Source organism: Calliopsis andreniformis, unplaced genomic scaffold, assembly GCF_051401765.1.
Source record: "Calliopsis andreniformis isolate RMS-2024a unplaced genomic scaffold, iyCalAndr_principal scaffold0004, whole genome shotgun sequence".
NCBI lineage: Eukaryota > Metazoa > Arthropoda > Insecta > Hymenoptera > Andrenidae > Calliopsis > Calliopsis andreniformis.
Genome location: NW_027480424.1, coordinates 294,175 through 307,527, shown reverse-complemented (window position 1 = coordinate 307,527; position 13,353 = coordinate 294,175).

The following is a 13,353-nucleotide window of genomic DNA, read 5'->3' as shown; positions in this document are numbered from 1 at the left end:
TCCTCAATGTTCAATCCTCAATACTCAATCCTCAGTCCTCAAACCACAATCCTCAACACTCAGTCCTCATACTCAACACTCAACCCTCAATCCGCAATCCTCAATCTTCAATACTCAATCTTCAATCCTCAATCCTCAATCCTCAATCCCCAATCCTCAATCTTCAATACTCAATACTCAATCTTCAATCCTCAATCCTCATTCCTCAATCCGCAACCCTCAATCCTAAATCCTCAACCCTCAATCCCCAATCCTCAGTCCTCAAACCTCAATCCTCAACCCTCAGTCCTCGTCCTCAATCCCCAATCCTCAATCCTCAATCCTCAATCTTCAATCCTCAATCCACAATCCTCAATCCTCAATACTTAATCTTCAATCCTCAATCCCCAATCCTCAATCTTCAATCCTCAATCCACAATCCTCAACCCTCAATCCACAATCCTCAGTCCTCGGTCCTCAATCATCAATCCTCAACCCTCAGTCCTCGTCCTCAATCCTCAAACCTCAATTCTCAATACTCAATCCTGAATCCTCAAATCTCAATCCTCAATCCTCATTCCTCAAACCTCAATTCTCAATCCTCAACCCTCAGTCCTCATCCTCAATCCTCAATCCTCAATCCGCAATACTCAACCTTCAATCCTCAATAATCAATCGCCAATCCCACATCCTCAATCTTCAATCCTCAATCTTCAATCCTCAGTCTTCAATCCTCAATCCCCAATCCTCAACCTTCAATCCTCAATCCTCAATCCTCAATCGTAAATCCAAAATCCACATTCCTCAAACCTCAATCCTGAACCCTCAGTCCTCATCCTCAATCCCCAATCCTCAATCCTCAGTCCTAAATCCTCAATCCTCAATCCTCAATCCTCAATCCTCAATCCACAATCCTCATTCCTCAATCCTCAATCCTTGATGCTCAATCCTCAATCCCCAATCCTCAATCTTCAATAATCAATCCTCACTCCTCAATCCTCAATCCTCAGTCCTCAATCCTCAATCCTCAAACCTCAATCCTCAACCCTCAGTCCTCTTCCTCAATCCTCAATCCTCAATCCTCAATCCTCAATCTTCAATACTCAATCCTCAATCCTCCATCCTCAATCCTCAATCCACAATGCTCATTCCTCAAACCTCTATCCTCAACACTCAGTCCTCATCCTCAATCCTCAATCCTCAATCTTCAATCCTCAATCCTCAGACCTCAAACCTCAGTCCTCAATCCTCAGTCCTCATCCTCAGTCCTCAACCATCAATCCTCTATCCTCAAGCATCAATCCTCAATACCCAATCCTCAATCATCAACCCTCAATCCCCAATCCTCAATCCTCAATCCTAAATCCTCAATCCTCAATCCTCAATCCTCAATCCTCAATCCACAATCCTCATTCCTCAATCCTCAATCCTCAATCCTCAATCCTCAATCCTCCATCCTCAATCTTCAATCCTCAATACCCAATCCTCAATCATCAACCCTCAATCCCCAATCCTCAATCCTCAATCCTCAACCCTCAGTCCTCGTCCTCAATCCTCAGCCCTCAATCCTCAATCCTCAATCCTCAATCCTCAATCCTCAATCCTCAGTCCTCAATCCTCAATCCTCGACCTTCAGTCCTCATCCTCAATCCGCAATCCTCAATACTCAATCCTCAATCTTCAATCCTCAATAATCAATTTCCAATCCTACATACTCAATCTTCAATCCTCAATCCTCAATACTCAACCTTAAATCCTCGAACCCCAATCCTCAACCTTCAATCCTCAATCTTCAATCCTCAACCCTCAATCCTCATGCCTCAATCTTCAGTCCTCAATCCCCAATCCTCAATATTCAATCCTCAATTCTCAATCGTCAATCCTCGATCCTCAAACCTCAGTCCTCAATCCTCAGTCCTCAATCCTCAATCCTCAATCCTCAATCCTCAGACCTCAAACCTCAGTCCTCAATCCTCAGTCCTCATCCTCAGTCCTCAACCATCAATCCTCAATCCTCAAGCATCAATCCTCAATACTCAAGCTTCAATCCTCAATCCTCAATCCTCAATCCGCAATCCTCAATCCTCAATCCTCAGTCGTCAATCCTCAATCCACAATCTTCAATACCCAATCCTCAATCCTCAATCCTCAATCCTCAACCCACAATCCTCATTCCTCAAACCTAAATCCTCAAACCTCAATCCTCAATACTCAACCATCAATCCTCAATTCACAATAGTCAATAGAATATCCTGAATTGTCATGATTCAATACTCAATCCTCAATCCACAACGCTCAGCCCTCATCCTCAATCCTCAATCCTCAATCCTCAATCCTCAATCCTAAATCCACAATCCTCATTCCTCAAACCTCAACCCTCAACCCTTAGTCCTCATCCTCAGTACTCAATCCTCAATCCTCAATCCTCAATCTTCAATCCTCAATAATCAATCTCCAATCCTCAATATTGATCCTTCAATCCTCAATCCTCAATCCTCAATCCTCAATCGTCAATTTTCAACACACAACCCTCAACCATCAATCCTCGAAACTCAACCATCAATCCTCATTCCTCAATCTTCAATACTCAATCTTCAATCCTGAATCCTCAATCCCCAATCCTCATTCCTCAAACCTCAATTCTCAATCCTCAACCCTCAGTCCTCGTGCTCAATCCTCAACCCTCAATCCTCAATCCTCAATCTTCAATCCTCAATAATCAAAAGCCAATCCTACATCCTCAATATTCAATCCTCAGTCCTCAATCCTCAATCCCCAATCCTGAATCTTCAATAATCAATACTCACTCCTCAATCCTCAATCCTCAATCCTCAATCCTCAATCCTCAATCCTCAAACCTAAATCCTCAGCCCTCAGTCCTCTTCCTCAATCCTCAATCCTCAATCCTCAATCCTCAATCTTCAATACTCAATCCTCAATCCTCAATCCTCAATCCTCAACCAACAATCCTCATTCCTCAAACCTCGATCATCAACACTCAGTCCTCATCCTCAGTCCTCAATCCTCAATCTTCAATCCTCAATCCTCAATCCTCAATCCCCAATTCTCAACCTTCAATAATCAGTCCTCAATCATCAATCCTAAATCCTCAATCCTCAACACTCAATCCTCTGTCCTCAAACCTCAATCCTCCAACCTCAGTCCTCGTCCTCAATTCTCAACACTCAACCCTCAATCCTCAATCCTCAAACATCAATACTCAATCTTCAATCCTCAATCCTCAATACTCAATCCTCAATCCTCAATTTTCAAAACACAACCCTCAACCATCAATCCTCAATACTCAATCATCAATGCTCAATCCTCAATACTCAATCCTCAATCCTCAATCATCAATCCTCAATCTTCAATACTCAATCCTCAATCCTCAATCCTCAATCCTCAATACTCAACCATCAATCCTCAGCTCACAATACTCAATAGAATATCCTGAATTCTCATGATTCAATACTCAAACTTCAACCCTCAATCCTCAATCCTCAATCCTTAATCGTCAATTTTCAACACACAACCCTCAACCATCAATACTCAATACTCAACCATCAATCCTCATTCCTCAATACTCAATAGAATATCCTGAAATCTCAGGATTCAATACTCAATCCAGAATATTCAATCATCAAATCTCAATCCGCAAACATCAATCCTCATCACTCAATCCTCAAACCTCAGTCCTCAGTACTCAATCCTCAATCCTCATTCCTCAATCCTTAATTTTCAACACACAACCCTCAAACATCAATCCTGAATACTCAACCATCAATCCTCATTCCTCAATACTCAATATAATATCCTGGATTCTCAGGACTCAATACTCAACCCACAATATTCATTCATCAAATCTCAATCCTCAAACATCAGTCCTCAACATACAATCCTCAAACCTCAGTCCTCAATCTTCAATACTCAATCCTCAATTCTCAATCCTCAATCCTCAATCTTCAGTCCTCAATCCCCAATTCTCAATCTTCAATCCTCAATCCTCAATACTCAACCCTCAATCCTCTATTCACAATACTCAATAGAATATCCTGAATTCTCATGATTCAATACTCAAGCTTTAACCCTCAATCCTCAATCCTCAATCCTCAATCGTCAATTATCAACACACAACCCTCAACCATCAATACTCAATACTCAACCATCAATCCTCATTCCTCAATACTCAATAGAATATCCTGAAATCTCAGGATTCAATACTCAATCCACAATATTCAATCATCAAATCTCAATCCGCAAACATCAATCCTCATTAATCAAACCTCAAACCTCAGTCCTCAATCCTCAATCCTCAATCCTCATTCCTCAATCCTTAATTTTCAACACACAATACTCAAACATCAATCCTGAATACTCAACCATCAATCCTCATTCCTCAATACTCAATATAATATCCTGAATTCTCAGGACTCAATACTCAACCCACAATATTCAATCATCAAACCTGAATCCTGAATCCTCAATCCTCAACCCTCAAACCTCAACCCTCAGTCCTCAATCTTGAATCCGCAATCCCCAATCCTCAATCTTCAACCTCAATCCTCAATCCTCAATCCTCAATCCTCAATCCTTAATCTTCAATCCTCAATACCCAATCCCCAATCTTCAATCCTCAATCCACAATCCTCAATCCTCAATCCCCAATCCTCAATCCTCAATCCTCAGTCCTCAAACCTCAATCCTCAACCCTCGGTCCTCATTCTCAATCCTCAATCCTCAATCCTCAATCCTCAATATTCAATCCTCGGTACTTAATCTTCAATCCTCAATCCTCAATCCACAATCCTCAATCCTCAATCCTGAATCCTCAATCCTCAATCTTCAATCCTCAATACACAATCTTGAATCCTCAACCAGCAATCCTCAATCCTCAATCTTCAATCCTCAATACCCTATTCTCAATCTTCAATCCTCAATCCTCGATCCTCAATACTCAATCCTCAATCCTCTATCCTCAATCCTTAATCTTCAATCCTCAATCCCCAATCCTCAATTTTCAATCCTCATTTCTCAATCCTCAATCCTCAATCCACAATCCTCAGTCCACAGTCCTCAATCCTCAATCCTCAAGCCTCAATCCTCAATCCTCAACCCACAATCCACATTCCTCAAACCTCGATCCTCAACGCTCAGTGCTCATCCTCAAACCTCAATCCTCAATCTTCAATCCTCAATCCCCATGGCTATGGCTATGTCTGTGGCTGCTATGTATATAGCTATGGCTGCTATGGCTATGCCTACGCCTACGGCTGCAATGGCTATCGCTATGGCTGCTATGGCTGTGGCTATGGCTGCTATGGCTATGGCTATGGCTGCTATGCCTATGGCTATGGCTGCTATGGCTATGGCTATCGCTATGGCTACGGCTATGGCTGCTATGGCCGCCATGGCTATGGCCATGGCTGCTATGGCTATGGCTATGGCTGCGGCTGCTATGGCTATGGCTAAGGCAGCTATGGCTATGGCTATGGCTGCTATGGCTATGGCTATGGCTATGGCTGCTATGGCTATGGCTATGGCTTCTATGGCTATGGCTACTATGTCTATGGGTACGGCTGCTATGGCTATTGCTACGGTTGCGGCTGCTATGGCTATGGCTGCTATGGCTTTGGCCATGGCTATTGCTCCTATAGCTATGGCTATGGCAGCTATGGCTGTGGTTATGGCTATGGCTGCTATGGCTACGGCTATGGCTATGGCTGCTATAGCTGCGGGTATGTCTACTGTGACCATGGCTATGGCCGCTATGGCTATAGCAGCTGTGGCTCTGGCTATGGCTATGGTTATGTCTATGGCTGTTATGGCTATGGCAATGGCAGCTATGGCTTTGGCTTTGTCTAGGGCTATGGCTGCTATGGCCGCCATGGCTATGTCTATGGCTGCTATGACTATGGCTATGGCTACGGCTATGGCTGCTCGGGCCACCATGGCTATGGCTGTGGCTATGGCTGCTATGGCTATAGCTATGGCTATGGCTACGGCAATGGCTGCTCGGGCCACCATGGCTATGGCTATCACTGGTATGTCTATGGCTATGGCTATGGCTGCAATGGCTATGGCTATGGCTATGACTGTGGCTATGGCTATAGCTGCTATGGCTATGCCTTTTATGGCTATGGCCTCTATGGCTATAGCTATGGCTGCTATAGCTATGGCTATGTCTACTATGACCATGGCTGTGGCTGCTATGGCTATGGCTTCTATGGCTATCGCTATGGCTATGACTGTTATGGCTATGGCTATGGCTATAACTGCTATGCCTATGGCTATGGATATGGCTGCTATGGCTACGGCTATGTCTAGTATCATCATGGCTATGGCTGCTATGGCTATGGCTATGGCTGCTGTGGCTATGGCTATGGCTACGTCTATGGCTGCTATGGCAGCCATGGCTATGGCTATGGCTGCGGGTGCTATGGCTATGGCTATGGCTATGGCTACGGCTGCTATGGCTCTCGCTGTGGCTGCTATGTATATAGCTACGGCCGCTATGGCTATGGCAAAGGCTACGGCTGGTACGCCTAACGCGATGACTGCTATGGCTATGGATATGGCTATGGCTATGGCTGCTATGGCTACGGTTGTGACTAGTATGACCAGGGATATGGCTGCTATGGCTATGTCTATGGCTGCTATGGCTATGGTTATGGCTATGGCTGCTTTGGGTATGGCGATGGCTGCTATGGCTATGGCTATGGCTACGTCTATGGCTGCTACGGCTATGGCTTCTATGGCTATGGCCTCTATGGCTATCGCTATGGCTATGTCTGCTGTGGCTATAGATATGGCTGCTATGGTTATGGCTATGGCTATGGGTATGGCTGCGGCTGCCATGGCTATGGCTAAGGCAGCTATGGCTTTTTCTATGGCTGCTATGGCTATGGTTATGGCTATGGCTGCTGTGGCTATGGCTATGGCTATGGCTGCTATGGCTTTGGCCACGGCTATGGCTATGGCTACGGCTGCTATGACTATGTCTTCAGTGGCTATGGCTTCTATGGCTATCGGTATGGCTATGACTGCTATGGATATGGCTATGGCTATGGCAGTTATGGCTAAGGTTATGTCTATGTCTGCTATGGCTATGGCTGCTATGCCTTTGGCGATGGCTGCTTTGGCTCTGGCTATAGCTGCTATGGCTATGCCTATGGCATTGCCTGCTGTGGCTATGGCTATGTCTATTTCTATGCCTGCTATGTCTTTGTCCATGGCTATGGCTGCTGTGGCTATGACTATGGCTGCTGTGGCTATGGCTATGGCGATGGCTATGGCTGCTATGGCTATGGCTACGGCTGCTATGGTTATGGCTATGGCTACGGCTATGGCTGCTATGATATGCCTATGGCTGCGGCTGCTATGACTATGGCTAAGGCGGCTATGGGTATGCCTATGTCTGTGGCTGCTATGGATATAGCTATGGCTGCTATGGCTATGCCTACGCCTACGGCTGCAATGGCTATTGCTATGGCTGCTATGGCTATGGCTATGGCTGCTATGGCTATAGCTATGGCTGCTATGGCTGTGGCTATGCCTGCGGCTGCTATGGCTATCGCTATGGCTGCTATGGCTAGGGCTATGGCTGCTATGGCTATGCCTATGTCTGTGGCTGCTATGGATATAGCTATGGCTGCTATGGCTATGCCTATGCCTACGGCTGCAATGGCTATCGCTATGGCTGCTGTGGCTATGGCTGTGGCAATGGCTGCTATGGCTATGGCTTCTATGGAAATGGCTGCTATGGCTACGGCTATGTCTAGTATCACCATGGCTATGGCTGCTATGGCTATGGCTATGGCTGCTATGGCTATGGTTATGGCTGCCATGGCTATGGCTATGGCTACGTCTATGGCTGCTGTGGCCGCCATGTCTATGGCCATGCGTGCTATGGCTATGGCTATGGTTGCGTCTGCTATGGCTATGGCTGCTATGGTTATGGCTATGGCTATTGTATGGCTATGGCTCCTATGGCTATGGCTGTGGCTGCTATGGCTGTGGCTATGGCTATGGCTGCTATGGCTATGGCTATGGCTAAGGCTTATATGGCTATGGCTATGGCTATGTCTATGGCTGCTATGGCTATAGCTATGTGTGTTGCTGCCATGGATATAGCTATGGCTGCTATGGCTGTGGCTATGCCTACGGCTGCTATGGCTATCGCTATGGCTGCTATGGCTAGGGCTATGGCTGCTTTGGCTATGCGTATGTCTGTGGCTGCTATGGCTATGCCTATGCCTACGGCTGCAATGGCTATCGCTATGGCTGCTATGGGTATTGCTATGGTTATAGCTATTGCTACGGCTGCTATGGCTATGGCTATAGCAATGGCTGCTATGGCTATGGCTATGTCTACTATGACCATGGCTGTGGCTGCTATGGCTATGGCTATGGCTATGGCTGCTATGGCTATGGCTATGGCTGCTATGTCTATGACTATGGCTATGGCCACGGCGATGGCTATGGCTGCTATGGCTATGGCTACGGCTGCTATGGCTATGGCTATGGCTACGGCTATGGCTGCTATGATATGGCTATGGCTGCGGCTGCTATGACTATGGCTAAGGCTGCTATGGCTATGCCTATGTCTGTGGCTGCCATCGATATAGCTATGGCTGCTATGGCTATGCCTATGCCTACGGCTGCTGTGGCTATCGCTACGGCTGCTATGGCTATGGCTATGGCTGCTATGGCTATGGCTATGGCTGCTACGGCTATGGCTATGGCTGCTATGGCTATGGCTATGGCTGCTATGTCTATGACTATGGCTATGGCCACGGCGATGGCTATGGCTGCTATGGCTATGGCTACGGCTGCTATGGCTATGGCTATGGCTACGGCTATGGCTGCTATGATATGGCTATGGCTGCGGCTGCTATGACTATGGCTAAGGCTGCTATGGCTATGCCTATGTCAGTGGCTGCCATCGATATAGCTATGGCTGCTATGGCTATGCCTATGCCTACGGCTGCTATGGCTATCACTATGGCTGCTATGGCTATGGCTATGGCTGCTATGGTTATGGCTATGGCTGCTATGGCTATGGCTATGGCTGCTATGGCTATGGCTATGGCTATGGCTGCTATGGCTATGGCTATGGCTGCTATGGTTCTGGCTATGGCTATGGCTGTGGCTATGGCTATAGCTGCTATGGCTATGCCTTTTATGGCTATGGCCTCTACTGCTAGCGCTATGGCTATGGCTGCTATGGCTATGGCTGTGGCAGCTATGGCTATGACTATGTCTGCTATGGCTATGGCTATGGCTGCTATGGCTATGGCTGCTATGGCTATGGCTATGGCTATGGCAGCTACGGCTATGGATATGGCTGGTATGGCTGTGGCTATGTCTGCAAAGACTATGGCTATGGCTACGGCTGCTGTATCTCTGGCTCTGGCTGCTATGGCTATGGCTATGGCTGCTATGGCTGTGGTTATGTGTGCCATGGCTATGGCTATGGCTACGTCTATGGCTGCTGTGGCCGCCATGTCTATGGCCATGCGTGCTATGGCTATGGCTATGGCTGCGTCTGCTATGGCTATGGCTGCTATGGTTATGGCTATGGCTATTGTATGGCTATGGCTCCTATGGCTATGGCTGTGGCTGCTATGGCTGTGGCTATGGCTATGGCTGCTATGGCTATGGCTATGGCTAAGGCTTATATGGCTATGGCTATGGCTATGTCTATGGCTGCTATGGCTATAGCTATGTGTGTTGCTGCCATGGATATAGCTATGGCTGCTATGGCTGTGGCTATGCCTACGGCTGCTATGGCTATCGCTATGGCTGCTATGGCTAGGGCTATGGCTGCTTTGGCTATGCGTATGTCTGTGGCTGCTATGGCTATGCCTATGCCTACGGCTGCAATGGCTATCGCTATGGCTGCTATGGGTATTGCTATGGTTATAGCTATTGCTACGGCTGCTATGGCTATGGCTATAGCAATGGCTGCTATGGCTATGGCTATGTCTACTATGACCATGGCTGTGGCTGCTATGGCTATGGCTATGGCTATGGCTGCTATGGCTATGGCTATGGCTGCTATGTCTATGACTATGGCTATGGCCACGGCGATGGCTATGGCTGCTATGGCTATGGCTACGGCTGCTATGGCTATGGCTATGGCTACGGCTATGGCTGCTATGATATGGCTATGGCTGCGGCTGCTATGACTATGGCTAAGGCTGCTATGGCTATGCCTATGTCTGTGGCTGCCATCGATATAGCTATGGCTGCTATGGCTATGCCTATGCCTACGGCTGCTGTGGCTATCGCTACGGCTGCTATGGCTATGGCTATGGCTGCTATGGCTATGGCTATGGCTGCTACGGCTATGGCTATGGCTGCTATGGCTATGGCTATGGCTGCTATGTCTATGACTATGGCTATGGCCACGGCGATGGCTATGGCTGCTATGGCTATGGCTACGGCTGCTATGGCTATGGCTATGGCTACGGCTATGGCTGCTATGATATGGCTATGGCTGCGGCTGCTATGACTATGGCTAAGGCTGCTATGGCTATGCCTATGTCAGTGGCTGCCATCGATATAGCTATGGCTGCTATGGCTATGCCTATGCCTACGGCTGCTATGGCTATCACTATGGCTGCTATGGCTATGGCTATGGCTGCTATGGTTATGGCTATGGCTGCTATGGCTATGGCTATGGCTGCTATGGCTATGGCTATGGCTATGGCTGCTATGGCTATGGCTATGGCTGCTATGGTTCTGGCTATGGCTATGGCTGTGGCTATGGCTATAGCTGCTATGGCTATGCCTTTTATGGCTATGGCCTCTACTGCTAGCGCTATGGCTATGGCTGCTATGGCTATGGCTGTGGCAGCTATGGCTATGACTATGTCTGCTATGGCTATGGCTATGGCTGCTATGGCTATGGCTGCTATGGCTATGGCTATGGCTATGGCAGCTACGGCTATGGATATGGCTGGTATGGCTGTGGCTATGTCTGCAAAGACTATGGCTATGGCTACGGCTGCTGTATCTCTGGCTCTGGCTGCTATGGCTATGGCTATGGCTGCTATGGCTGTGGTTATGTGTGCCATGGCTATGGCTATGGCTACGTCTATGGCTGCTGTGGCCGCCATGTCTATGGCCATGCGTGCTATGGCTATGGCTATGGCTGCGTCTGCTATGGCTATGGCTGCTATGGTTATGGCTATGGCTATTGTATGGCTATGGCTCCTATGGCTATGGCTGTGGCTGCTATGGCTGTGGCTATGGCTATGGCTGCTATGGCTATGGCTATGGCTAAGGCTTATATGGCTATGGCTATGGCTATGTCTATGGCTGCTATGGCTATAGCTATGTGTGTTGCTGCCATGGATATAGCTATGGCTGCTATGGCTGTGGCTATGCCTACGGCTGCTATGGCTATCGCTATGGCTGCTATGGCTAGGGCTATGGCTGCTTTGGCTATGCGTATGTCTGTGGCTGCTATGGCTATGCCTATGCCTACGGCTGCAATGGCTATCGCTATGGCTGCTATGGGTATTGCTATGGTTTTAGCTATTGCTACGGCTGCTATGGCTATGGCTATAGCAATGGCTGCTATGGCTATGGCTATGTCTACTATGACCATGGCTGTGGCTGCTATGGCTATGGCTATGGCTATGGCTGCTATGGCTATGGCTATGGCTACTATGTCTATGACTATGGCTATGGCCACGGCGATGGCTATGGCTGCTATGGCTATGGCTACGGCTGCTATGGCTATGGCTATGGCTACGGCTATGGCTGCTATGATATGGCTATGGCTGCGGCTGCTATGACTATGGCTAAGGCTGCTATGGCTATGCCTATGTCTGTGGCTGCCATCGATATAGCTATGGCTGCTATGGCTATGCCTATGCCTACGGCTGCTGTGGCTATCGCTACGGCTGCTATGGCTATGGCTATGGCTGCTATGGCTATGGCTATGGCTGCTACGGCTATGGCTATGGCTGCTATGGCTATGGCTATGGCTGCTATGTCTATGACTATGGCTATGGCCACGGCGATGGCTATGGCTGCTATGGCTATGGCTACGGCTGCTATGGCTATGGCTATGGCTACGGCTATGGCTGCTATGATATGGCTATGGCTGCGGCTGCTATGACTATGGCTAAGGCTGCTATGGCTATGCCTATGTCTGTGGCTGCCATCGATATAGCTATGGCTGCTATGGCTATGCCTATGCCTACGGCTGCTATGGCTATCACTATGGCTGCTATGGCTATGGCTATGGCTGCTATGGTTATGGCTATGGCTGCTATGGCTATGGCTATGGCTGCTATGGCTATGGCTATGGCTATGGCTGCTATGGCTATGGCTATGGCTGCTATGGTTCTGGCTATGGCTATGGCTGTGGCTATGGCTATAGCTGCTATGGCTATGCCTTTTATAGCTATGGCCTCTACTGCTAGCGCTATGGCTATGGCTGCTATGGCTATGGCTGTGGCAGCTATGGCTATGACTATGTCTGCTATGGCTATGGCTATGGCTGCTATGGCTATGGCTGCTATGGCTATGGCTATGGCTATGGCAGCTACGGCTATGGATATGGCTGGTATGGCTGTGGCTATGTCTGCAAAGACTATGGCTATGGCTACGGCTGCTGTATCTCTGGCTCTGGCTGCTATGGCTATGGCTATGGCTGCTATGGCTGTGGTTATGTGTGCCATGGCTATGGCTATGGCTACGTCTATGGCTGCTGTGGCCGCCATGTCTATGGCCATGCGTGCTATGGCTATGGCTATGGCTGCGTCTGCTATGGCTATGGCTGCTATGGTTATGGCTATGGCTATTGTATGGCTATGGCTCCTATGGCTATGGCTGTGGCTGCTATGGCTGTGGCTATGGCTATGGCTGCTATGGCTATGGCTATGGCTAAGGCTTATATGGCTATGGCTATGGCTATGTCTATGGCTGCTATGGCTATAGCTATGTGTGTTGCTGCCATGGATATAGCTATGGCTGCTATGGCTGTGGCTATGCCTACGGCTGCTATGGCTATCGCTATGGCTGCTATGGCTAGGGCTATGGCTGCTTTGGCTATGCGTATGTCTGTGGCTGCTATGGCTATGCCTATGCCTACGGCTGCAATGGCTATCGCTATGGCTGCTATGGGTATTGCTATGGTTATAGCTATTGCTACGGCTGCTATGGCTATGGCTATAGCAATGGCTGCTATGGCTATGGCTATGTCTACTATGACCATGGCTGTGGCTGCTATGGCTATGGCTATGGCTATGGCTGCTATGGCTATGGCTATGGCTGCTATGTCTATGACTATGGCTATGGCCACGGCGATGGCTATGGCTGCTATGGCTATGGCTACGGCTGCTATGGCTATGGCTATGG